We start from the raw sequence: 26,684 nt of genomic DNA, 5'->3' as shown, positions 1-26,684 counted from the left end.
GGTACATATTAATGGAGAGGGAGGAAGGTCTAGACTAGCACACAGTGCACTGATGGGGGTTGAGGAGATTTGATGTGTATTATGAACAGCCTACTCTAAAGGCACACTGTGGACTCTACCCAGGGTGGGGATGGATCGAGAAACAACAAGAGGGATCTCATAAGGGCCTGGAATTTTTTGTAGTAAATTATGTGCAGCCTAGCTCCTTGGAGAGGGAATGTCAAGTTCAGAATTTCCCATCAGAGGAATGTTTTGTGAGGAGATGAGGAGACTCTGCCTCTCTTAACTCCACACATTCTACCAGTCAGCTTGTCTGCCCTGGGCTCCCTATAGCTTTCATAAACAGGCTTCTAGGCCATTCCTTTTGTTTTATGGACTAAATATATATTTTTATATATAATGTGATATTTTCAAGTTTATAGCAAAGTGACACAGTTATACACACACATACATACACACACATTCTTTTTCAGATTCTTTTCCATTATAAGATATTACAAGATACTGAATATAGTTTCCTGTGCCATACAGTAGGTCCTTGTTGTTTACATATTTTATACATAATATTGTGTATATGTTAATGCCAAACTCCTAATTTGTCTTTCCCCCCACCACCTCTGTCCTCTTTGGTAACCATAAGTTTGTTTTCTTTTTTCTTTTTGTCTGAGCCTGTGGCATCATGCGGAAGTTCCTGGGCCAGAGATTGAACCTGCACCACAGCAGCGACAACACAAAATCCTTAACCCACTGAGCCACCAGGGAACTCCAGTAAGTTTGTTTTCTATGTCAGTGAGTCTGTTTCTGTTTTGTAAATAAGTTAGTTTTATCATTTTTTAGATTCCACAAATAAGTGATATCATATGCTAATTGTCTTTCTTAGTCAGACTTACTTCACTTAATATGATAACTTTTAGATCCATCCATATTGCTGCAAATGGTATTATTTCATTCTTTTTTATGGCCGAGTAATATTCCATTGTATATATGTACCACATCTTCTTCATCAATTCATCTGTTGATGGACATTTAGGTTGTTTCCAGTCGTGGCTATTGTAAATAGTGCTGATATGGACAATGAGGTGCATGTATCTTTTTGAGGCTGTTCTTAAATTATAGGTGTGACAGTGCCAAGAAGTTGGCAGGCATTTTCTTGAGACCAGGCAAACCATGGGTTCATGTGCCTTATCTCCAGGAGGAGGATGGCTGAAACTGGTACTCCAATAAGACAGCACAGGATGCTCCCATTCCTGATAGAGAGCCCAGTGATCTTGGTGGAGTCCCTTATCCTGCTTGTACTTTGGTCTTCTCATCTGTGAACTGGAGATGATGTAATAATAGTGTCCACCCCATGAGATTGTTGAGAAGATTAAATGAGATAATATATGTAAAATTCCTAGAACAGTGCCTTGTACTCAATAATGCCCTTGGAAGTGCTTGCTGCTACTGCTGCTATTAGTCATGGATAAGACTGGGCTCTGGAGTCACATTTTCTGGGTCAGGTTCCAGCTTACCTTGCTGACCTTGGGCAATTACTCCACCTTTCTCTGTGTCTCTGATCTTTCATTTGTAAAATGGAGATAATATTTTTCTCATAGGACTGCAAGGAAGTTAGTGCACTTTGAGCAGTGCTGCTTTGGTGTATATTTACTCTTAACTATCAGCTATTATGTTAATTATCATAATCTTCCTCCCCTCTTCACTACCTATCTCTGCCACCCCTATCCTACACTCATGTAGTTTCTTAAACTTTGGTACATGATGTTCTAGAAAGGGTCAGGACTCCCTGAAGTCTTCCTTCCTGTGGTTTCATTCTATTTCAGTTCTTGATGAGTGGATCATAGACTTACAAACATGATGCTTGGATCCCACCCCAAAGATTCTGATTCAAGTCAACTGAAGGGGGGATCAGGTATTGATACTTTTTTAAAGTTCCCTATCATATTCCAATATACAGTAACATTGATCCACTGGTCCAGACGATTGGAATCAAAAGAATGGAAGGAGAAGAAACACACTAGACCACGCAAGAAACCCAGCAAGAGGAAGTGATCATGAAGCCTCGGTAACGATTCCAGATTGGTTCTGGAAGAACTTTGTGTTTAGGTCACATCATCTTGAAATTCTCTTGGCTTCAGCTCAGGTACTTTGGTGAGACTCACTGTGGACCCTGCTCAGGTGTTCTGGGTTGGTGGGCAGTAAATGCTATTCCTCAGGACATTGGGCATTGAATTTTTAGCTACACTGTTTGAGAAATCACTTGAGCTACAAAGGGAGAAATAACTCATCCCAGAGTGTTCCAGCTGCCGGACCAGAAACACTTAGCATTTCTTGCTACATCCAGAGGTAGCTTCACAGTCATTGCAAAAGATTCTTTGGCTCAGGCAAAGGATTTCAGACTTTATTCTGTAAACTGTGGAAAACCTAGGAAGATTTGGGGCAGGAAAGCAAGATGGGGCCAGCAGCATTTTAAGGGGATAGATGGTGGTTTGTAGGATGGATTGGATTGGGGAAAGAACGAGGGCAAGGACTGTGAGGAAGCTTGGGAGGGGAGGAAGGCTGTGTGTTGGGATGAAAGGATGGGGTTCTGTGAGCATGGTTTGTCAGAGGTCAGCCTGGGGTCTGGAAGGAAAAGGAGAATGCGACCCCTTTCACCTCATCGCTGTCCCCTCAGCCTAAATTATGAAACCCCAAAGCCATTTTCTCATCTCTCCTACAGCAAAAAATTTACATAATTCCTAGAATATGGCAGTTGCAGGCATTGGTGATAAAGTGAGTAGTGAACGGACAAAAGAGCATGTACAGAGCCTGCTTTCCAGTGGCAAGGGGAGGGAGGGGTAGACATTAAAAAAATAAATACATTGTGGGCATCATACAAAGGGAAATAAGCCAGACAGAGAAAGGCAAAGGCTACATGACATCACTTACATGTGGCATCCAAAGAAAAGTCAACCCCCTAGAAACAGAGTAGAAAAGGGGTTGCCAGGGTCTGGGGGTGGGAGAAGTCGGGAGATTCTGATAAAAGGGAACCAACTTTTAGCTCTGTATGAGGTCTGAGGATCTAATCTTAAACATGATGACTATAGTTGATAGCTTTGTATTGTGGAATTGAAATCTGAAAAGAGAGTAGAACTTAAATGTTCTTACCCTCCCACCCCCCCAAGGTAAGCATGTGAGGTATTAAGTGTTTTAATTAACTAGATAGGAGGAATTCTTTTACAAATTATACATATATAAAAGCATCATGATGTAAACTTATAATAGCTTACTATTTTGTCAATTATACTTCAATAAAGCCAAATGAATGAATGAAAGAATACACAAATAAATAAGAATTAGATATCATGCAGAGGACTAACATTAAGTGGAATGAGAGGGTGACTAGTGACTATTTTAAGTGGTGGTCATCGATGGCCTCACTGAGGACATGGCCTTCACATTGAGGTCTGAAGGACAAGGAGGAGTCAGCCCCACGATGCATGCTGGAAAATCAATTCCAGGGAGAGGGAACAGCAAGTAAGAATATGGCCATGAGCTTGAGAAAAAGAAAGCTGAGAGAGAAAAGCTGAGAGAGAAAAAGAAAGCTGGTGAATATAGGATCCAGGTGAATATATAGGATCCAGGTGAAGAGTGGTAATGACATTGACTTATGTCAGAGTGGCATAGAGATGGAGGGGGTGAACTGATTTGGAATATGTTTTGATGACGAAACTGACAAGATGATAGTGTTGATGTAGGGGTGTAGGATAGGGAGAAATCAAGGAGACTTTATAGATTTGGGAGTTGAACAACTAGATGCTATTTATTGAGGTTGGAGGAGTTTCAGGGAGTACTAGGGTGATGGAAGTAGGTGATCTGAAGTTCTTTCTACCATTTAGGCTTTTGGTAACTATTAAACTGTCAAGTGAAGAGGTCAAGTGAATAAATATAAATATTGATAGAGGTATTGGCATTCGGAAAATGTTAAGGATTGAAATAAAGTGTAGAATGAAGGAGATATGCTATGTAGGTAATGCCATGAGACTGGGCGAGGTTGACCAGGAAGTGTTTGGATAGAACAGAGAAAGAGGGCCTGGTGCCAGCTCTTTGGTGTATCAATAGTTTGAGTTGAATGGGAGACATAGTTGTCTGTGATGGAGTGGCCAGTGAGGGAGAAAGAATATCAGGAGAGAGAGTTATCATGGAAACCAAGAGAAGAAAGTCATTTTCAAATGGAGAGAGTGACTACCGGTGTGGAGCGCTGAGAAAGGGAGTAACATGAAAACACAGGCAACGTGGAGTTCATTGGGAATTTAGTCAGATGCAGTCTCAGTGGAGCGGTAGCATTAGAAGCCCAACAGGGGTAGGGTGAAGAAAGAATAATGCAAGGATAGGAAGTGGAAGGATGGAAGTCTTTGAGGCTGAGAGTAGATGATTCCAGAGCCCAGTAGAAGGGTTGGCTCTGGATTAGAGCAAAGAGGGAGGGTGAAGGGCATGGGTACTGATGCAGGAAGGATGGTGGACTTGGCGGAAAGGAAATAGAATTGCTGTCCAATTGTTTTTATGCTCAAATAAAGTCTGCTGTTAGGTCATTCATTAAAAGTGAACAGGGAAGGATGTAAGGCATTTAAGGAAAAAGAACAATAATCAGAGAAAATGTTTCTTTTGAACCTTACTATGTGCCAGGCGGTACATAAGTGCTTTACATCTATTAACTCATTTCATTCTCCTAACAATCTTCTGTGATGATTCCACATGAACCCCATTTTAGACATGAGGAGACTGGGGCATGCTGCGATTAGATTCATAGAACTAGTAAGTGACAGAACAATTGTTGGCCCTGGCTCTATGGACAAAGTGTGAAAGAGTAATCTGGGGATTGCAAGTAGCCACACCATAGATGTAGGTGTAGGCTGACCCATCATCAGTGTTGAGTGCCATTGGAAATTTTTGTGCTCATGGATTTAAGCACAGCATAGAATAGGTAAGCAATGTGGTTCAACCAGGCTCAGGCTTTGCCTGGGGAGCTCCCTAGAGAGGGAAGAGGGCAAAGGAGTTGATGATGCTCACGAGGGAATGAGTGTGATGATGATGCTGGGCCATAGGTAGGATGCAGAAGATGTCTGGGAGTCACAGAGAGTGGGAGAAACATCAGTAGATTGGAAGACTGATCTAGGACAAACCTTGCTGTAGGTGCAGTAGAAGAAGATAAGTTGAACTGGGATGATGGGAAGAGGTTGCTCGGATGCTGGAAATGAGATCCTGGAGAAGATGCAATTATCGGTGACAACAAAGTCACAGGCATCAACCCAGTCCCCTCTCGGTTTCCATTCTTACCCCTCACAGACCTCACGATGGACCCACATTCCTCTAAGTAAACATCACAATCTCCCATCTTTGTACCTTTGATTGTGTCCTTTCTTGGCTGGGGACACTTTCTCTTCTGTCTTTTCTCCTTTAAATAGTACTCAGTCTTCAAGTCCTTTCTCAAAGGGATCTTCCCTTGTTTCTCCCCTCTTCCTACATACTGATGTCTTCAGCCAGAAGTTATTTTCATTGCTCTCTTGTGGCTCTATTTATGCCATTAATACTATATTTATTACATATTGCCTTTTAGTGAGACTTTGTTCTTGGATCTCAGCTACTCTACTAGGTTTTAAGGGCTCAAGTGCAAGGACCATAATACATAACTTGGTATTGTGGTCCAGGCTTGGTTTCATGCCTTCCTACCAGTAAGAGCAATATGAATAAAGAAATCTCCTAAGCACAGGGACTGAATAGATGCTTAGTAAGTGTTTGTCAAATTGAATTAATAACACATCGGGAGCATTCTTTTCTAGTTCTTGAAAGCATTGGTATTCATCTATGAACCAGCATTCCTGCAAATCCCTTTTCTCTTCTTTATGAGATTAGTAGTTCAAGTCCAGTCCTGTTCTTCATTCAAGGACTTAATAATAATGATGATAACATTAAAACTCGTATAATTCATACTCTTTGACAAGTACTATTCTGAGCACATTTTTTTTACATGTTTCTCTTAATCCCCATGATAACATCAAGAAGTACATGTTGTTATTCTTCTCATTTCATAGAAGAGAAAACCAAGATAACAGGGAAGTTAAACAACTGTCCAGGGTAACCCAGGGAGTTGGCAGCACAGCTAACCAGCCACAAAATTGAATAAAGTTCATGTTTTTAACCAGTATTTTCTAACTTTTGGACAGTGATCCGTAGTGAGAAATATTATAGTAACACCTAGGACAAATACACACACGTCTGAAATGGAAGTTTCACCAATACTTATCTTTGCTATGTGTTCTTTGGGGTTTTTTTCTATGACACTTTATCCTATTTTACACTATTAAAAATATTAGTCACAACTCCCTAAATTGATTTTAAACTAAGAAGTTGAGACTCCCAGGTTGAAAAACACTGCTCTAACCAATGTGCTTGATGGCCTCCCCATGGCTGGAACAGATGAATGACTCTCAGTCCACTCTTCTTCCAAGACACTGGCCCCAGTCTCATTTCTTTTAAAAGAAGTATCCTAACTGTCATGCGTGGGAAATAACACATATCGAAGCTGCTGTTTAATTATACAGTGTCGAGCAGAAATTAAATGACCTAGTCCCATCTGAATTACAAGCAACCCAGCCACAGGATTGCTGGAGAATTAGTTAAGATAATTGTAGTTGAAAAAGAAATATAATGAAGTGCAGGGAGGTCATCTGTCTCTGAGACAAACTGCTCTTCCATCCAAGGCTCTTACTCATATCAGTGACTAAGCTACTCTTCAGTAGACAGGGCCCTGAATTCAGTTTTGCTTGTTCATTCCTGCATTTAGTTACTAACTGACCCCCCTCTTTTATTTGGAAAAGAGTCATTAAAAGTGGAAACTTGAAGAGTTCATGTTGTGGCTCAGCAGTAATGACTCAACTAAGATCCATGAGGAAGCACATTCGATCCCTGGCTTCACTCAGTGGGTTAAGGATCTGGTGTTGCTGAGAGCTGTGGTGTAGGTCGCAGACGCAGCTCAGATCCTGTGAGGCTGTGGCATAGAATGGCACCTGCAGCTTGGATTTGACCCATAACCTGGGAACTTCCATATGCTGTGGGCGCAGCCCTGAAAAAAAAGAAGTGGAAACAATGGAAGCTTAGCACCGTTATTGGTTCTCATGATGGCTCTGGTAACCCAGAGGTGTCCAGTTCCTACCCTCAGTTTGACATTTAGTGTCATTGCGCCAAAAAGGAAAAATGTCCTGGCCAACTGTGGGAGGAAAAAAGGGAGGTGTCCCTTAATTGTACCTGAAGGGAAAGGGGGCAGGAAAGACATCCACAAAAGGGGCGATGTTGGGACCTTGGCCCCGAGCTGGGTAATAAGGCTTTTCTACAGAGGGAGGAGCTGGAGAAGATGGAGCTCAGAAGGGGAGAAAGGAGAGGATGTTCTAAGTAGAGAAAATGTGTATGAAGGAAAGATTGGCCTACATTTTTTTTTTTTTTTTTAGGGCCTCACCTGTGACGTATGGAAGTACCCAGGCTAGGGGGCAAATCAGAGCTGCAGCTGCCGGCCTATATCACAGCCACAGCAACGACAGATCCCAGCTGCATCTGTGACCTACACCACAGCTCAAGGCAATGCCAGATCCTTAACCCATTGAGCGAGGCCAGGGATCGAACCCACATCCTCATGGATACTAGTCGGGTTTGTTCCTGCTGAGCCACAATGAGAACTCTCGGCATCCATTTAATAAGAGGCAACCACAGTGCAATATCTGAGGTTTGTGGGGGATGGATGGGGCACAGGGCAGGAAGAGTGGACAGGCCTTGATTATGAAGATTTGTGATGTACAAGGTTTATTCTTTACTCTGCAGGTGACTGGGGGCTATTGCAGAATGTTTGGCCATTGAATGACATAGTGTAATGTTTCAGAAGGAAGCAGTGAGGTGTGTAGAGCGGGGGAGGGGTGAGCCAAATTGAGGAGAACCAGGACTTGCAAGAGGAGAACCTGGAGGCGAACGGAGGGTCCATGGCTGCCCCTGAGTGGGCAGCTGCCCATCAGCGCTATCGCACCATCCTCGAGGCTCAGGGAGATAAAACAGAATGACCCAATCTTGGAGCGAATGACCTTGTCCCTGAACTCCAGTGCTCCTTTATTTTTCACTATCTTCTTATAATCTACTTCTGGATCCCAAGCTGCCTTGGCCACACTTGAAAAAGCCCCTAGGTGGCACAAGCCACCAGAAGCAGCCTGGTTGCCTAGGGTGACCATTCACTCCCCAAGTCCCAGCACGATGCTATTCATATCACCTGGGAATTTCATTGCTTCCTCCACTGTGAGGTATCTTCCTTCTCCAGAGGCGGAGCAGTGGATGCTGCACAACCACATGTCAGACAGACCTGAATCCCAGATCTGTCACCCACTAGCTGTGTCACTCTGGAAAAGTTCCTTAACCTCTCTGAGCTTTCGTTCCCTCCACAGTGAACATGAGAATGCCAATACCTACCTCCTAGTGCTACTGTGTGATTGAACCTGAAAATGGAAAATATCTAACCCATGACTTGGTACTCAGCAGGCGCTAAATAATTTTTTTCTCATTTCAATTAACCCCAAAGCATACAATCACTTAATATTAATAGTAGTGACAAACACAAAGACCCGCAGGGTATTACATAATCGTTTACAGAACAATTTCTCATCTATAAAATGGGAATGACAACAGCCAAGCCCTGCCCCTAGCAGGGAGAGGATTATATGACACAAGAATGTGATGTCACTTCTTTGTGGCTAGTTTGACTATTGTTATTACTAAAGCAAACATGAAAATGCCCAGAGCTACTCTCCATCAGGTGAGAAATCTTGGTACAAGATGCTGCAATGAGGCAGAAAACTCTTATCTGAAGGCCAGAGAAGATTCCTTAGAATTAAGGGACAGGATTTCCCATCGTGGCACAGCGGAAACAAATCTGACTAGGCACCATGAGGTTTAGGGTTCGATCCCTGGCCTCACTCAGTGTTTCTGTGAGCCACAGTGTAGATCGCAGACAAGGCTCGTATCTGGTGTTTCTGTGGCTGTGATGTAGGCCGGCAGCAACAGCTCCAATTAGACCCCTAGCCCGGGAAACTCCATAGGCCAAAGGTGTGGCCCTAAAAAGACAAAAGACAAAAATTTAAGGGACAGTGTGCACTTGAAACTTCAAGCAGGGCTGTCTGCAGTCTAGCCAGCACCTCCAGGGACCTGGAGCTCTGGGCAACTGGATCTTCCTAGGCAGTGATGTAAGGTTCACCAGAATTAATGATATGGAAGAGGTTGTGACTAAAGATACATCCTTGGAGTTCCCATCGTGGCTCAGTGGTTAACGAATCCGACTAGGAACCATGAAGTTGTGGGTTCGATCCCTGGGCCTTGCTCAGTGGGTTAAGGATCCGGCGTTGCCATGAGCTATGGTGTAGGTTGCAGACGCAGCTCGGATCTGGTGTTGCTGTGGCTCTGGCGTAGGCCGGTGGCTACAGCTCCGATTGGACCCCTAGCCTGGGAACCTCCATATGCCGCGGGAGCGGCCCAAGATAAGGCAAAAAGACAAAAAAAATAAATTAATTAACTGATTAAAAAAAAAAAAAGATACATCCAGACAAGACAAGTCAAGGGTCAGGATAGACATGAACATGGCAGACCACCAGGGAGATCTTCCCTCATAATGTAAAGAAGGAACCCAAGATTTGACCCCTGCAGATGTCAGCACAGGAATCCAGCTGCAGTGTGTGTCCAAACAGCTGAGTATTGCTGGCATGGTCATCCTGCCTCAGTCAGACACAGCTACTCCATGCTCTCTTGCGTTTAGGAATGTGCTTCTGCCTTCACTAGCTATAGGGCTGTCTGCTATTCCCTTTGTTTTCTCTGCTCCCATCTGATTTCTATTTGCATCCAGATACTCTGCACCTGGGACTCAGTCACAGGGACAGGATGCTGAAATGTCATGGGTGGAGAAAGCTAGGCAGCCATCCAAATGCTATGTTAGCAATATAATTAACTGGTAAATGAGGACTTTTCAAAGAAAGTGGGCCCTTTATTATATCACGTAGCCAGGGTTGGTATGCCTTCCTCTGACTGGGATGCAAGGAAAGGAAGCCGGGGTTTGACCAGTCTAAGACATTGGCACTAATAATATTGATTGTCTGCCATGCTGGTGAACCTCTTTTAGAAAACAGGAAGGTAGGAGTTACCGTCGTGGCGCAGTGGTTAACGAATCCGACTAGGAACCATGAGGTTGCGGGTTCGATCCCTGGCCTTGCTCAGTGGGTTAAGGATCTGGCGTTGCCGTGAACTGTGGTGTAGGTTGCAGACGCGGCTCGGATCTGGTGTTGCTGTGGCTCTGGTGTAGGCCAGCGGCTACAGCTCTGACTGGACCCCTAGCCTGGGAAGCTCCACATGCTGCAGGAACGGCCCAAGAAATGGCAAAAAGACAAAAAAAAAAAAAAGAAAGAAAGAAAGAAAACATGAAGGTAGAAGGGAAAAAGAGACAATATTACATACACTTTTCCTGCTCTCTGTTCTTCACACCCATCCATTTCCCCAACACACCACACACGTCCCTTCCACTGAGCCTTTGTGGTGGCCATTCCTTCTGTTCAGAGTTGTGAAAATTATGTTTCACAACTCATTAAATGGAGTAGAGAGGCCAGAAGGGGGAGCTCTCATGGATATGCCACTAGAAGTTAACACAGGCGTTCCTCCCCTTGTGGCTCAGTGGGTTAAGAATCCGACTATTTATCAGAGTTCCAGTCATGGAGCATCAGAAATGATTCTGACTGGGAACCATGAGGTTGAGGGTTCAATCCCTGGCCTAGCTTGGGGTCCGGCATTGCCGTGAGCTGTGGTGTATGAGGCTCGGATGAGGCTCGGATCTGGTGTTGCTGTGGCTGTGGTGTAGCCTGGCAGCTGTAGCTCCAATTAGATCCCTAGCCTGGGGACCTCCATATGCTGCGGGTGTGGCCCTAAAAAAGAAAAAAAAAGAATCCGACTAGTATCCATGAGGATGCGGGTTCGATCCTTGACCTCGATCAGTGGGTTAAGGATCCCACATTGCTGTGAGCTGTGGCATAGATCACAGGTGTGACTCAGATCCTACATTGCTGTGGCTGTGGTATAGGCCAGGAGCTGCAGGTCCAATTTGACCCCTAGCCTGAGAACTTCCATATGCTGAAGGTACAGCCCTAAAAAAAGAAAAAAGAAAAAAAAAAGTCAATACACATCCCAAAAGAAAGAAATGTACCTTGCATCGCTGGCAGAAAGCTACTACTACCACCTGCAGGAGGAAGATTTTCTCCTCCCCTGGCAACAGCCCAGCCAATGAAAACCACTATACTTCGAACTGCTGGTTTCCTCCAATGGACTTTTTTTTTCACAAACAGCTCCTTTCAACTTCCCCTTTTCTTCTATAAAAGAATTTCCTCTCCTTTCCTTCACCCAACTTGGCTGTGAGTCACCAGAGCTGCATGTCCTGAATTGCAATTCTTCAGTAAAATAACTGGCTGTTTTATTCTTTTAGGTTAACCAAATGCTCTTCCCGAAGATGTTTCATGGCTCTTTGCTTTCTCTCTGCTCATGGGAATCTTCTGAGGGAGGCTTTGCTGGCCACCCCCCACCCCCGACTCTCCCCCCGCTTTCCTGTTCTACTTTTCTCCACAGCATTAATTACCATTCAGTGAACTAAATCTCTCACATATTTATCTTTTGCCTCCCTCATCAGATCTTAAGCTCCACTAGAGAAAGGATTTTTGTCAAGTCTAATCCCTGCTATGTCTTTGGTAACCAGCATTTACCTGGTATGTAGTAGATGTGCAAATATTTGTTGGGAGGAAGGAAAGGAGATGAAAGGAAAATAAAGATATAAAAAAAGGCAAAGTTGCACTTTTTGCCCCTAAACTTTCCATTTAACTGGACAAGGCTTGTGTCCACCTATATTTTGGGCTGAGCCCTTGCTCACAACCTAGAATAGTCAGTGGAGGTCTCTCCCACTTAGGACCTGACAGTTCAGTTGTGATCTTGAGAGCAGGTGGGAAACAAGAGATGTGGGCATCACAGGAAGGAGAGACCACATCTTCGGAGTGACTGGAATAGACTTCAAGGAAGGGGAGAGAATTGAGGTGGCATTTTAGGGGCTAGGGAAAGTAGGATATTGTGATTTACAGTAAGAAATGTATACTTGGTCTTCATCCCTATACCTGGCACAGAGCTTCTAAAACCCTTGGAATTTACCAAGTGATAAGAGAGATGGAAGGTGAATCTATTATTCATAACAAGCCCCTTTCAACCACACCTGAGTTTATGTTAATGAGGTGACTTTTGCAAAGCCCCTAGATAACCACAGGATGGGAACCTGCCCTCTGACTGGAGGGTTGGAACTTTCAGGAAGACTCCATCCCTTCCTCCATCTCTGGGGAGAGGGGAGGGGTGGAAATTGACTTAATCCCCAGTGGCCATGGACTCTACCAGCCATGCCCACCTACAGGAGCCTCTGTGAAAATGGTGTTTGAAGAGCTTCTGAGTTAGTGAACACTGGGAGGTGTTGGGAAAGTGATGCACTCAGAGAGGGCATGGACCCACCACGCCTCTTCCCCTACGTGTCTCTTCCATCTGGCTGTTCTTGAGTTCGTTCTATCTATCTATCTATTTATTGGCTGCATCCATGGCATGAAGGTTTTGGGACCAGGGGTTGAACCTGCACCACAGCAGTGAAAATGCCAGATCCTTAACCCACTGGGCCATCAGGGAACTCCTTGAGTTATATCTTTTTTTTTCTTTTTCTTTTTTTCATTTTTTAAAATTTTATTAAACCTTAGTGGATTTACAATGTTGTGATAATTTCTGCTGTATAGAGAAGCAATTCAGCTGTACATGTACACACATCTGTTTTCTTTCAGATTCTTTTCCCATATAGATTATCACAGAATAGTGGGTAGAATTCTGTATCTTTTTATAATAAACTGGTGATCTAGTAAGTAAACTGTTTCTGAATTCTGTGCGTTGCTCTAGCAAACAAATTAAACCCAAGGAGGGGGTCTTAGGAACCTCCGATCTGTAGCTGGTCCATTAGAAGTGCAAGGGACAAAGAGTTCCTATTGTGGCTCAGTGGGTTAAGAACCCAACTAGTATCCATGAGGACAAGGGAAGAATCCAGGAGCTGTGGTGTAGGTCACAGATGTGGTTTGGATCCCCAGTTGCTATGGCTGTGGTGTAGGCTGGCAGCTATAGCTCTGATTTGACCCCTAGCCTGGGAACTTTCATACGCTGTGTGTGCAGCCCTAAAAAAAATAATAATAAAATAAAAAAGCAAGGGAGGACCTCCAGAGGCAAAGGGGGATGGGCTCCTGTCTTCCCAAAGCCTTAGTCAGTTTGCCCTCCTCTTGAGCAGGAAGTCTGAGGATGGGGAGACCTGTCCATCCCCTCCGTGGTCATGAGGAGCCCCTGAGAGGCTGTTACACAGAACGGCTGCCTGCAACATGCTGGGAAGAGAACAGCTATTTCTGAGTTCAAGGACCTTATCTCTGCTGCTGAACTGAGCGGCCTCCAGCAATCCCTGCGGCAGGATATCTTGGTGGCTCCTTCTGTTGGACTTGGGTGATGCTGATTGGCACCAGCCCCCACTGCAGCAAGCATATCTGAAGACACCATTTGTTGTATGCACTGAACTCCTGGACAGGCAGGGACTGTGGTGGAAACACAGCTGTTCTGTCCAGGCAAATGGTTCGTTCTCTTGGAGGTGTATTCACCGGGTGAAGCGGGGCAGGGGTGTCTCAGGACCAGGCCTGATTCCAACCCCCTGGTGACCCTGTGGACACTGCCTCTGCCGCCCTCGCCCCTTCGTGCACAGCTCCCTTCTTGCTGTGGACCCTCGGCAGCTCTGCTCTGTTCCCAAGCAGATGGTTCACCCCTGACAGGTTCCACTGGGAAAAGGGGTTGCATTTGCAAGAGGAGAGAAAGGGGCACTAAATGGGTCTGAGAGACACAAGCTGTGACACCCCGGGACATTGGAACACTGCAAGGGCCTCAGCAAAGCAAGGTTGTTATTTTCCTCTCTCTAAACCATCCAAAACAGGAAGCTACCTGTGGCATCTAAATTGCAAATGCTAAGCTTGGAGTCTGCGCTGGACCTTTTAGCTTTGGGTAATTGGGAAAAGAACAGGGAGTTATTATGGGTTGAAAGCCACCTGCCAGGCCCCAGGCCCCATGTGGACTCGGTGGCTGCTGTGAAATGGGGGCTCACTCTTGCAGGGCCTATTACCTTCCCACGTGATGCCAGAGACTAAGCTTTCACCCTCTGTGATGGAGATAGCAAAAGACAGGAAACATTTTATGAACTGTGGCCTGAAAACCAGGGCTCTCATCCAACTGGCAGAGTGGCTGGAGAAGTTAATGGAGATTGAAAGAAGGAGGTGGTCCAGCCTGCACAGGGAGAAGTCAGCATGGGAAGAGGCTGTGGTCCTTCCTGAGGCATCCACGTAGTCGATGTGCCTCCCGGCTCATGCTGTGGCTTCCTCTGTTTTTAGGAACCAGGACTCCAAGGGCAAAATGCTGGAGGGGAGGGCTGGGCTGACCTCCTGGCAGGCAGGCAGGCAGGCAGGGTGACCGCCTGCACTATCAGGGAAAGCGTTCCCTTGAGGTCCTGGATCTGCCTGACTCCACCACCGTGGAGAATGCCTGTGAGCTTCCTTCCCAGGGCTTCTCCTTACCAGGGTGATGGAGTTAAGCCCAAAGCATGTTAGAGACAAAAATACTAAGAAGGAGGAGAAAGGTTTAAATCAAAACCAGAAGCCTACCCACGACTGACATTCACCTTCGTGTGCAAAGGAGAGGAAGATTTGACCTCATATATTTTTGTTTTGTTTTGTTCTGTTCCTGCGAAGGGCACCTTAATCATAGGGAAGGGTGTTCGTCTGTGTCTACATTTGGATTCATTCCCCCCTCCCTGCTACCAAGCCTCACGCAGCCATGTTGCAAAGCATTCCATCTTCTCCCCAAACCCCCTTGAGAAGGTCTCTCTCCCAAGTGAGTGGCTGCCTTTGCCGTTCCTCTCCTGTCAATCATTTTTGCCCACCTTCCTAAATTCTGCTTCTCTGGTATTCACCCTGGAAGATCAAAGCCACTGTGACTTGGGGACGGCAGGGCACAAGAGCAATGGTGCTGGGGGAAGCTGGGAGCTTTGTCTTCTGATCATTAGGGCCCACATGCATTCTTGGCCATCACCGAGCCCCGAGAGCATCCCGATAGCCAAGGATGGGTTTGGGGAGGCTGACATGAATTCTGCCAGAGGCTCCCTCACTCATCCTTCCTTCCCTTTTACACAGAGGTGGTGATGAGTTGGGGAGGGATGTGGCAGAGAGGGGATCGCCACCTGCAGACGCTCCAGGATCGGACAGAGATAGTTTAGAGCCTGAAATACCAGGCAGCTATAGCAAGGCAGTGCCTCAGCCAGAATCCGATGTATTTTTTTGCCCCGAGGACAATATCTGTACGTGTTGACTTAGCTGGATGGCGGGGGAGCGACGCTGTGCAACCAGGGGCTCTAGGACAGGCTCAGCTCTGGGGGAAATCAGGTTGTAGACAAGCAAGAATGTGGCAAAGATGCAGCCTTTGCTCTGCCATCTCCTCCGGGACTGCTGGGCCACGAGACGCCAGTACCAGGACGCCGCAGTGGTGAGGAAGAGGAGCCCACACAAGTTTTGTGGGCTTCTGCAATTCAGTTCTTGCGGGTAAATGTTTAGAAAGGACCTGCCAAGTTGTTGGCTTCACATGAAGGTTTTGTGATCGTGACTCAATCAAAGCCATAAGAAGTTGTGTACATCTGTCTCTTTACTTGGTTCCATTTTTCCCTTCACTTCTGCCTCATCTTCCTTCATCACCTTATGTTACTTAAAAAAAAATCCTGTGATTATTCATGTCATTCATCATGAAAGTAGCCTGATGCAATGGAGGGAACACTGGGACCCACTTTTTACTCACTGCCTGACCTTGGAAAAGTCTCTTCCCCCCCCAGTTTTCTCACCTGTAACATGATAATAATACTCTCCACCTGTCTACTATGAGACTCAAAAAGACAACCGTATGGAAGCCATTTCTCTTCCTAAGTCCCTTATCTTTTTTGATCTTTCTTCTCCCATCCCCTTCCACACCCAGTTCCAGAGTTCTTTTTACTCTTAGATATGAATGTGTCTATTTTCACCTCAGTTCACTAGGGTTTTCCTCATCAGTTGTGGAGACATCCCTTGAGAAGAGTTTGGAAGAGAAGCCCTTCCCTGAAGAGGAGTCCATGCATTCATGCCAGATGCAAAGGCTCTTCCTTTGGAGCCGGCATGCCAGGAGACCTTCCTGGGACCAGTGACTGGCTCCACCTCCTAAAGATGTGTGGGGCCAGATGCAATGGGTCCAGGTGTTGTCCTGCCTGCAGGTCAATCCTGAGGTTCATTTTGGGCCATGTGATTTTCCAAGGCTCTGCCCAATTAAGTCTGAGCATGGGCGTCCTATGAAGGTAGGACTACTTTTCTGCTTTGCAAGCTGCTGTATCTTTAACTTCTAGAACAATGACTGGTGCACAGTAGACACACAGTAAATGGAGGAATGAATTAAAGTAAGCAGAAGCGGTGGAAGCCCTGCTCTTTCCCTAGAATCTTCACATAGGCCTTGCCCAGGAATCAGTCCTTCAGTCCTCACCCAAGTTCTGTTGCTCTGAGCAGACCAGCTTTACCAAAAATTTCCAATAAGCATTTGGAGTAGATAAGCAATGAGATCCTACTGTGTAGCACAGGGAACTATATCCAATCGCTTGTGATGGAACACGATGGAGGATAATGTGAGAAAAATAATGTGTATATATATATATATGTGTGTGTGTGTGTATATATGTGTATATATATGTATATATATGTATATGTATATATGTATGTGTATATATGTGTATATACACACACACACACACACACACATATATATGCATAACTGGGTCACTTTGCTGTACAGCAGAAATTGACAGAACATTGCAAATCAATAATAAAAAAATTAAATAAAAAAAAAAAGAAAAAAATTTCCAGTAAGCTTACCCTAATAAAAAGGGACACTGACAAAAGGATTGAAACTTCCTCATCTCTGGAGTTCCCGTTGTGGTGCAGTGGTTAACGAATCCGACTGGGAGCCATGAGGTTGCGGGTTCGGTCCCTGCCCTTGCTCAGTGGGTTAACGATCCGGCGTTGCCGTGAGCTGTGGTGTAGGTTGCAGACACGGCTCGGATCCTGCGTTGCTGTGGCTCTGGCGTAGGCCGGTGGCTGCAGCTCCAATTAGACCCCTAGCCTGGGAACCTCCATATGCCGCCGGAGCGGCCCAAGAAATAGCAACAACAACAACAAAAAGACAAAAAAAAAACAAAAAAAACTTCCTCATCTCTGAAGATACGCCACTGCTACCACAAGTCACCGGAATGAATATAAAACAGAAAAACATACAAGCATTTACTTATATAAATTCTTCTTAAGTTACATAGAAAATTAATTATAAATTATATATTATGTAACTCATTTTATGTAGATATAATCTCTAGGAAGTCATCAGGAAATCATGTGTCCTAATTATATGCAGCCTGCAAATTCATTAACTTGAATTCTCCTACCATTGTGATAACGCAGTGGAAGCACGGCAGAAGGCCAGCATTAACTGTCACAAAGATGTCTAGCTCCTGGGGTCTTTTCTTAACCAAAATCATCAGTTGAGATGGAGATCCATATTTATGCAACACCTGTGAGATACGATTCCAGAAGTACAACATCTATACTTTGTATAAAAGGGACGTGCTCATCCAGGTTTCAAGGGGGAGTCTGTGCAAAGCCTTTTCTCCATCCCAGTTTCGTGAGCAGCAGGGTTGTAATGAATGATGGATGTAGTTTTTCTCCTTAACCCAATGTAGCCATTATGGTTTGGTAAGGAAGGAGAAACCGCAGCAATCATCTAAGTGGGGAAAATTTAATTTGAAGAATTGTTTATTGAGTAATTGTCTACAGGAATGGTGAGAGAGAACCCTGCAGGGATTCCACCCCTGGGACTGCAGGGGAGAGTGAACAGGGAAGGGCCTTTAGGCTTACCGGAGAACCTGCAAGACTGAGACTTAACCACTATGGGGAAAGGGCTGCTGCAAAAGCACGCCCTGGCTACACCATCAGGAAACTGGCTGGGGTTGTAGAAGCTTGGGAACTTCCCACCAGTGTGGCGTAGACTTAGGGGGTCCAGTGGCTCAAGGAGAGACTGGCTGGCTTGCTGACTAAACGGGCTCTTTCTCCTCCACCAGCCTCCAAGTGTCTCTCTAGCGCCCTCTACTGGTAGAGCCTAACATGGAGTTGCTGGCAAAGGAAAAATGAATCTCGCAGAGACCTGCTCCAGCATCACAAAGCAGTAAAGAAGGATATGTGTGAAACTTGGAGGTCAAACTTAATAACTGACGCATCCTTAAGGACATATTGGGTAAAAAGTATTTCTAGGTTTTATATATTTCGGCCTTGAACCTTCTTTTTGCATGTACTGTGCTGTAGAAATTTGTTCCAGCCTCTCTCCCATCTCATGACCCTGACTTACTTGCTGGCATTAAATGAAAACAACTAATTCCTAACCCTGGCTCCATGTTAGCATCATCCAATAAGCTTTTACAAACTGCTGAATCCTTAGCACCTGTATTTTCAAAATCCTCTTGGGTATCACTCATACGCAGCCAGAGTTGAAAACCTCTGGATTAAGCAGTGGTAAGAAGTAAGGTTGCCACAAAATAATGTGTTTTAGGGGTACTGTAGGCTTTCAAAAGCTCTGTAGTGGAAAGGTTCTGGGGTAAGATGGATGTGTTCCACCTGTGAGATTCCAGGCTCATTACAGCTTCAGTTTCCTTTTCTGTAAAATGAGAGATAGAACTGAAAATGTCATTTGTCCCAACATTATTATGAAGAGCAAATGAGACAATGCATGGGGAATAGCACAGTGTGACTAAGTATTCAATAGACGGTATTTATAATAACAAAGGTGGTGGCTGTTTTCACTTGCAAATACCACTTTTGCATATCTTTCTCAGGATGACTACCAACTGTGATACTTTGGGCAAAGCACCACGTCCAAAGGGACAAGATTTGTCAAGAATAGTGCTTAAGAAACGAAAAGGAGCTAATTGGTGAGTGTCAGAAACTAAGTGAATACCAAACCATTTCCACACATAATGATATGAAGATTCCTTTATCCTGAGTGTGCTTCCACTGCCAGAAGGGCTTCACATGTGTTGTGTTCTCCTTTTAATAGATCTGTAAGGCTACTTGACTTCATGGTGAGAGCAGAGTTTTGGTGTCAGCTCTGTTGATCTTTTACTCAACCTTGTGGATAAACAGTTCTAAGTCCAAGATGGAGCTGCTCCCATGCGGGGTGCCATGTCAGCAAAACAAAACCTAGATAACTTCTGTGTCCTTGTAAATGCTTTGCTTGACCAGCCAGCCAGTCTCCAAACACCGAGGCAACTCTGGGCTCCACGCTTACCTCCTTGATCTTTATTCTTTATCCTAGAAAATTCTCCCGCCTTCTGCCCCATTTTACAGTTCTCTAGCCCCTGGGAATAGAGAGTGCCTGCTTCATGGAGGGTTAAACAAAGTTTTTTTGCATCACCTATATTGTCTCCTTTCACCACAATACCTGTGTGGCTTTGGGCAAGTTCATGAATCTCTTCAAACCTCAATAATAACATTTGTGCAAAGGAGTGAATTAAGAGGATTACCTACGAGGAGGCATGAAACAGCCTGGAATAGAATATGTATACATTAAATGATAGTTTCTTTGGGGTATATGAGAAGGACAAAAAAAAGAAAAAAGAAAAATCCTCTCCTCTGAGGTCTGGGAGTTTTCTTGGATAGGAGAAAAATTGTACTGCCGTGTGCACAGGGAATAAGAAGGATCTAGCCAAATATTAAATTTAATCTCAAAAAGAAGCAAAAGAGAGAGGGAAAAAAACCCTTGATATTTAAAGTTTTGGTGGGTGCGTGTACTTAAATGTTGTAGACAGTCCTGAGGTGGGCCATTGTATTCATCATTGGTGGGACTTTGGTACACAGACTGAGAACAGGAGGAAAAACAAAACATGGGCATTGCTTTGCCTGGAAACAAGAAATGCTATTTTTCATGGCATAAATGCCCCTTTGTTGAGTATGATGCGGTGGTTAGGAGATTGGACTTGTGCACGTGTGTGTGTGTGTGTGTGTGTGTGTGTGTGTGTGTGTGTTGAGGGCAGGTGGTAGGGAAGGAGGAGAGGGTTGTAGACTTAATTACCTTTTAAGGTGAGACACATAATGAAAATTGATAGGGATTGTAGTAAACACAAGAGCAGAAACTCTTCAATCATTAGAAGAGCAGAGATCATTCCAAACTTTGGAGTAAATGCAAAGAAATGGTATATCCATAAACCAATGTCTTGGAATAGGTTTAACTTTCTGGTTTTCCTCCCATGACCATGGGGATAGTCAAATTTAATGTGCATCTCACATTTAAAATGTATGTGTTGAATTTCCTTTAGATAGACCAACTTTTCCAGTGTATCTATATCTGGCATTGCATGGTGATGGTAAGCAAAATTAAGGAACCGGATTGTCACGGTAAATTGAGCCTTCCCTTCTCTGGTAGAGGAAAAAAGAGGTCCGGGAGTTCCAGAGGATGAGCATCTGTGGTGTGTGACAGGAGTGGTGGTCCAGAGTGAGGCTGAGAATGGCAACAGACAATAGGTACAGCATAGGGTTGAATTAGAAGTAAACAGGAGAGCTCTGTTCCCCCCAGGACACTGCTGCCTATTAAAATCACCTAGAGGAGGGTTTCTAAGATGCCTGATGCCCAAGCTGCACCCTAGAATAATTAAATAAGAATCTCTGGAAGATGAGACCGAGGCATCAGGGTTTTAAAAGCACCCCCGGGGATCCACTGCTCCAGGTAACCTGTGTTGGGAGAAGGCAATCAGGTCAGTATCTGGGCTCAGAGGTAAGAAAACTGAAGTCCAGTGAAGTTAAATGATTAGTTGAAGACCAAAAATGACAGCTTTGGCATATTTTTTTGGGGGGAGGAGGCTCCCAGTCTCTGTATCAGAACCAGCTTTCAGGTGGTCTTCTCCATTCTCATGATCATTCCAGAATTCTATCAGAAGTTGCTTCCTGAGAATACTTTATATTTCATAAGGATTATTTGGGGTTGGGAAAAGGACAGAGGAATAGAAATAGTCAAACTAAATGAGCAGGGTAGGCGTTTGAGGGACAAATGCAGAGAAAGGATGTCAGTCCTGGAGCAGCATGAAAACCCTTCATTCTGGGCTCTCCCTCCGCCCATCGCTGGACTGCTATTGCTGGGAGGACCTTAAAACGGAACTCCATGTAGCTGGGTGACACGGAGAACCCAGATCTCTGAGCTAATTAAGAGGTCCACAGGTCATGGGTGAGGCAGGTGGTATAAAGAACAGACATCCACCAGAGCCTTGAGGATTCCCACAGGGTGACCTGGTCAGTTGCGTCTTTGTTTCTTTAAGCGCTCTGGTCATGGTCAAGTCTTTAACAGGGTCCTTTCTGAGGGTTCCCACCAGAATTCTGATACCAACTCTTTAAGATTTCATTGGGTAAAACCACATCGAGGTTTTTTTTTTTTTGTCTTTTTGCTATTTCTTTGGGCCATTCCCGAGGCATATGGAGATTCCCAGGCTAGGGGTCGAATTGGAGCTGTAGCCACTGGCCTATGCCAGAGCCACAGCAACGCGGGATCCGAGCTGCATCTGCAACCTACACCACAGCTCACGGCAACACGCTGGATCGTTAACCCACTGAGCAAGGGCAGGGACCGAACCCGCAACCTCATGGTTCCTAGTCGGATTCGTTAACCACTGCGCCACGACCGGAACTCCAAAACCACATCGAGATTTGAGTAGAACTCTTATCTCCCCCAACTTTAAAACAATGTCAGATTTTCAAATTAGACCTACTGTATAACTTTCAGCTTCTTTTAAAGCAATTTTATGGCCACAGGACAATTGGAGCCTCAAGGAAACAGCTCCAGAAGTGAAGAGAATGGCTACATCTGGGAACAATTCTGGCTTTATGTTAGAGCTCTTCTACTTTCAGAAATGATCAGGGAGAAAGGAGACCTTTGTGTACAGAGGAAAATCCAGGATAAAGCCTCACAGACAATCCCTCTGAGACAGCAATTCCATAGAGACAGGACATCGCCCCAGAAGATACTCTGAACCAAGGATGAGAAGTCAGGACTTTGCCGCACATGTCAGCTCACTGATGCTCTTAGGCCATAAGATGGGGTTTCACTAACTGTTCTCTGTCTAGTACGTTGCAGCACTGGGTTTGTAAGAGGAGCACACAGCTCTTCATAAAGGGATGCTGGAAGGTGCTTTATGATTTCCATTTGAAAATCTAAATATGTCTATGCTATTTTTTATTACCAGAAATATCACTTCACTTGAATGATTGAGAAATCAAGGTGTAGTAAGAGAAATCATCCTATATCAGAACCGGAACTAGAGGAGAAAAAAAAAAAAAAGACCATTCAGGAAAACAGACTAGCTCGAAAGGACTGTTTGAAGAGTCAGACCAAGTATTGTTTCTTGTCTTGGATGTGAGAGGCATCCAAGACAAGAATGTCTTGGATGTAAGGTCACCTTGTGACTAGACCCATAGTGCTGCTGACCACCTGGACGATAAACGTGAGTAGCGAATTCATTTAAATGGGCTGCACATTGGTTAAAATGAGGGTCAGTTGGCTTTTCTGATACTTCTAAGCAATAGAAGAAAAATGCACTCGAGAGTAAGAAAGACTGTTAATAATTAACAGTTAAGAAAATACAGAGGATAAAAGGACATATTCATTATTACCATGGCAATGCCACCAGCAAAGGCCAAATGTGGGAACACCTACAGGATAAAAGACTCCATTTCTTTAACAAATCCATTTCAAAAAATAAGGGGAGAGGTGAAACTGCAGAGTCAAAGGAAATTTGAGAAACAGCAACCTATTGTGTGGGCTTTATTTGGCTTATCAGGGAGAAAGGAGATTAAAAAAAAAAAAAAGCCCAACTGTAAAACAGTATTATATTTGAGACAGTAAGAAATTTACCAGGACCTAGATAGTAGCTATCCAGGAATTATTGCTAAATTTTGTTGTCATAATGGTATTGTGGTTACTCTAAAGTAGACTCCTTAATTTTTGAGATATGTACAGAGATATTTACAGATTAAATTGTACCACTATGGAATTTGCTTCAAAATAATACAGAAGGGGAAATGGACAGGGATATGATTGAAATGAGACTGGCAAAACTTAGTAATTGTTGAAGCTGGATAATGGATATAGGGAGGTTCATTATACCATTCTGCTTACTTATGAATATGTTTAAAATTTTCCACACTGAAAAGAAAAAAAAAAAAAGAGTATGGAGTTACCATCGTACGCAGGGGAAATGAATCTGACTAGTGTCCACGAGGACGCAGGTTCAATCCCTGGCCTTGCTCAGTGGGTTAAGGACCTGGCGTTGCCGTGAGTTGTGGTGTAGGTGCAGATGCGGCTCAGATCTGGTGTTGCTGTGGCTGTGGTGTAGGCCAGAGGCTACATATCCAATTCCACCCCTGGCCTGGGAACCTCCATATGCTGCGGGTATGCTCCTAAAAAATATATATATATCTATATATAGATATATATATAGCTGATAGCTATTGTATTATAAGGAGAGAATCTTATGGAAACTAAAAAATTGTTTTTAAGATCATAATTATTTAACCTTCCCCCAACCGCTTACCAACATGATTTTCAGCATCAGCTAGCAGAAAGAGATTCCTTACTTTTCTGGATTCACCAACCCAGACTATCAGGGACAATTAGAAATTGACTAGAAAAAGGGCCTTTTTTCCCAAACAGCATCTTGTTTTAACAAATGTTTCCAAGCCACAGTAAAGAAAGCACAAACACCAAAGGGAAAAAAACAAACTCTGACTCTGGATTTTTTACCCTGATAATTTGCGGTAGGTTTCTTTATTTTTTGAATATAAAGTGACAGAAATAATTTGCCATTAGAAAAGAGAAAGAATCTTTGACTATTTACAGCTTTTATACATCACAAAGTTTTTCTTGTTTTTATGTTGTGTCTTTTTTTTTAAATTCATTTTAATTTTTGTTCCTGCATCATTTGAACAAGTCCAAACTGGAAATCTATACAGCTCACAAAAAAGCCCTCCACCCAAAAGACCCCCCCACCCCCACCCAACCCCAATGAGAAACAAGATAAATCAAAAGAATGAAATCAACTTATGTCTTTGTTTTTAAAGGTAAGTCATTTGCTTATATATATACTTGTAATTATTTTTTTTCAAGTTCAAACACCAAAATCCAAGAGAGAAAGGAAAAAAATAAAAAGACCCAGTCATCCGCCCCCTCCCCCCACTCCAGAATCTCAATTGATCCCTGCACGTCCCAAATAAGAAATATATATTTACAGAAAACAAAAACAAAACAAACAAACAAAAAAAGAACTTGGAGGTGGATGGGCTGGGGATCTGAGAGTCAAGAGGAAGGAGAGCCAGCCCCGGGGACAGGAATGGGATCTGGGCCTCACAGAATCAAGGCGAGCCTGAGTCCTCTGTGTCCCTGGGGAGAGGACCACACTGGGAAAGCTAGGAGCCTGTCTCTCCTGCCATGCATGGTGCCTCGGGAGGCCAGCGGCTCTTGAGTTTGCAACCCAATCCTGCAGTGGCATTGTATTTTGTGGTTTCCAACATCACCTCCTCGCGCTCACACACGTACGCGCGCACACGCTCACAGGGACGCGCACGCACACATGCACACGCACACGCGCGCGCCAGTGATTGTGGCTGAACATAATCTTGACAGTGCTGGAGCGTCACGCCTGTCAAGTGGAGGAAAGAGATTTGCCCTTAGGGACGAGAGATCATGACCTTATCTTGTCCCTTTTCTGATCTCCACTGTAACACGTGGTCTAGCTCCCCCAAATGTTTCTGACTACCGCGAGATATTAATGCTGGGATGGTCATTGGGTAACAAAGCTCGTTGAAGATTCGCCCCCCCCCCCGACTCCTGCACATTCCCTTAACAAACAGGTGCACCCAGTTAACCAGTGTTTGAGGCACCCTGAAGGTGGGAAAATCTGAGGCAGAGGCCGAGGAAGCCACATTGTTCCCAGCTCACCTTTGGAAGGTTTCATTCCCAGGTGTCACAAAGCAGAAGGCGTCGCAAACCCATCCCTGGCTCGCTTCCTTTGCTTCCTTCTTCCTTCCTAGGTGGGGTCCCCTTGGTCTTCCGTGCATAAAGCACAGGAGAAACCCCTTGAGTTGGGTGCAATATCCCTCGGACACCAGAACTCAAGATGTGGCATCAGACAAGCCAGAAGGAACACCATTTAATCTTTTGGGAAAAATTCCAGGTAGGATGTGACTAAGCTCAGGGGTACCTTTACTGGTAGACAGAGAAGCTGAACCGGTAGCAGCAGTGGTGTGATGAAATTCATGCCTTGTTCATGATTCTGTGGCGGCTTGGAGAACTAGTGCACCAGAAATGGTTGGACCAGCTTCTGTCTTTCAAATTATGAGAGTTTTTGTTTGTTGATTGGTTGTTTTTTTGTTTTTTGGGTTTTTTTAAGCGATAAGGATATAAAATAGAATGAACTCGCCATCCGTGTCACGAGTATGTGGACTGTTCCTGGGCGCAGGCTTTAGGTGCACTTGCTAAATCTCCAAATGCTGATGCAAGTGGATTTTTCCCCTGCCTCCTTTGGTTAAATTTCTGTTTTTGTTTTCAACCCTTCCTCAAAGCTCTCACTTGTCCCTTTTTCATGCTGTCCTACTCAAAGTCCTTTTCTTTGTAACCCTCTACTGGTCTTCCAACCTCTCGCCCAGGGCTTTTCAAGACTTTCGATTGTTTCCTTACATTCCTCTCTGTCACAAAAGAAAATACTAAAGAAAAATGATCAGTCAGAGAAAACATTCATTTAGCAGAACTGGCAGAAACAAAGCTGCTTTCCAATCCTTCTAACTTTGACTTAAAAAAAAAAATGAAAAGAAAAGATAAACGAGAAAGGTGAGCAAAGCATTAATGATTCCCCCAAGGAAACTGACTTCACTGGGAGCCTGGAAAATAGAAAGGACAAGATTTACTGGGATAGTGTGTTCTTTCTGGGGCAAATAGTCAAAGTGTGGCCTCAACCTACAATCACGTTGGCTGACATCTATAAAGATAGGCTGTGGCGTACCACAGATGGCAATGGAGATTTTAGTGAATGTTAAAAAAATATAAAACCAAACAAACCCAAACATCAGGATTGAAGGAGGCCCAAGAGTTCCTAGGCCTCTGCTCCTTCAATAATATTTTCTTCCACCTATTGGCAGCCCCCCACTCCTCATCAGACCCCAGACCAGTAACTCCAATCTCTCCCAAATCAAAGCCTCAAGCACCCCCGCTCTGACCCAGCTCGTACTTTCCAGATTGCTCTTTCTGGATCCTGACTCAGTAATGCAGTGACCCGCCTGCCTCTCAATCCCCTCCCACTATTGCACATCATTATTTTTGCTTCCCTAAAAATCTTCACTTTTCTCTTCACCCAGCTTAGGTCCTAGGGCCAATCATCATCACTACTATGCAGCTGTCCCTAACCCTGT

This window comes from Phacochoerus africanus, chromosome 7, assembly GCF_016906955.1.
Source record: "Phacochoerus africanus isolate WHEZ1 chromosome 7, ROS_Pafr_v1, whole genome shotgun sequence".
In the NCBI taxonomy this organism is placed as follows: Eukaryota; Metazoa; Chordata; class Mammalia; order Artiodactyla; family Suidae; genus Phacochoerus; species Phacochoerus africanus.
Note: the sequence above shows the minus strand (reverse complement) of the source record.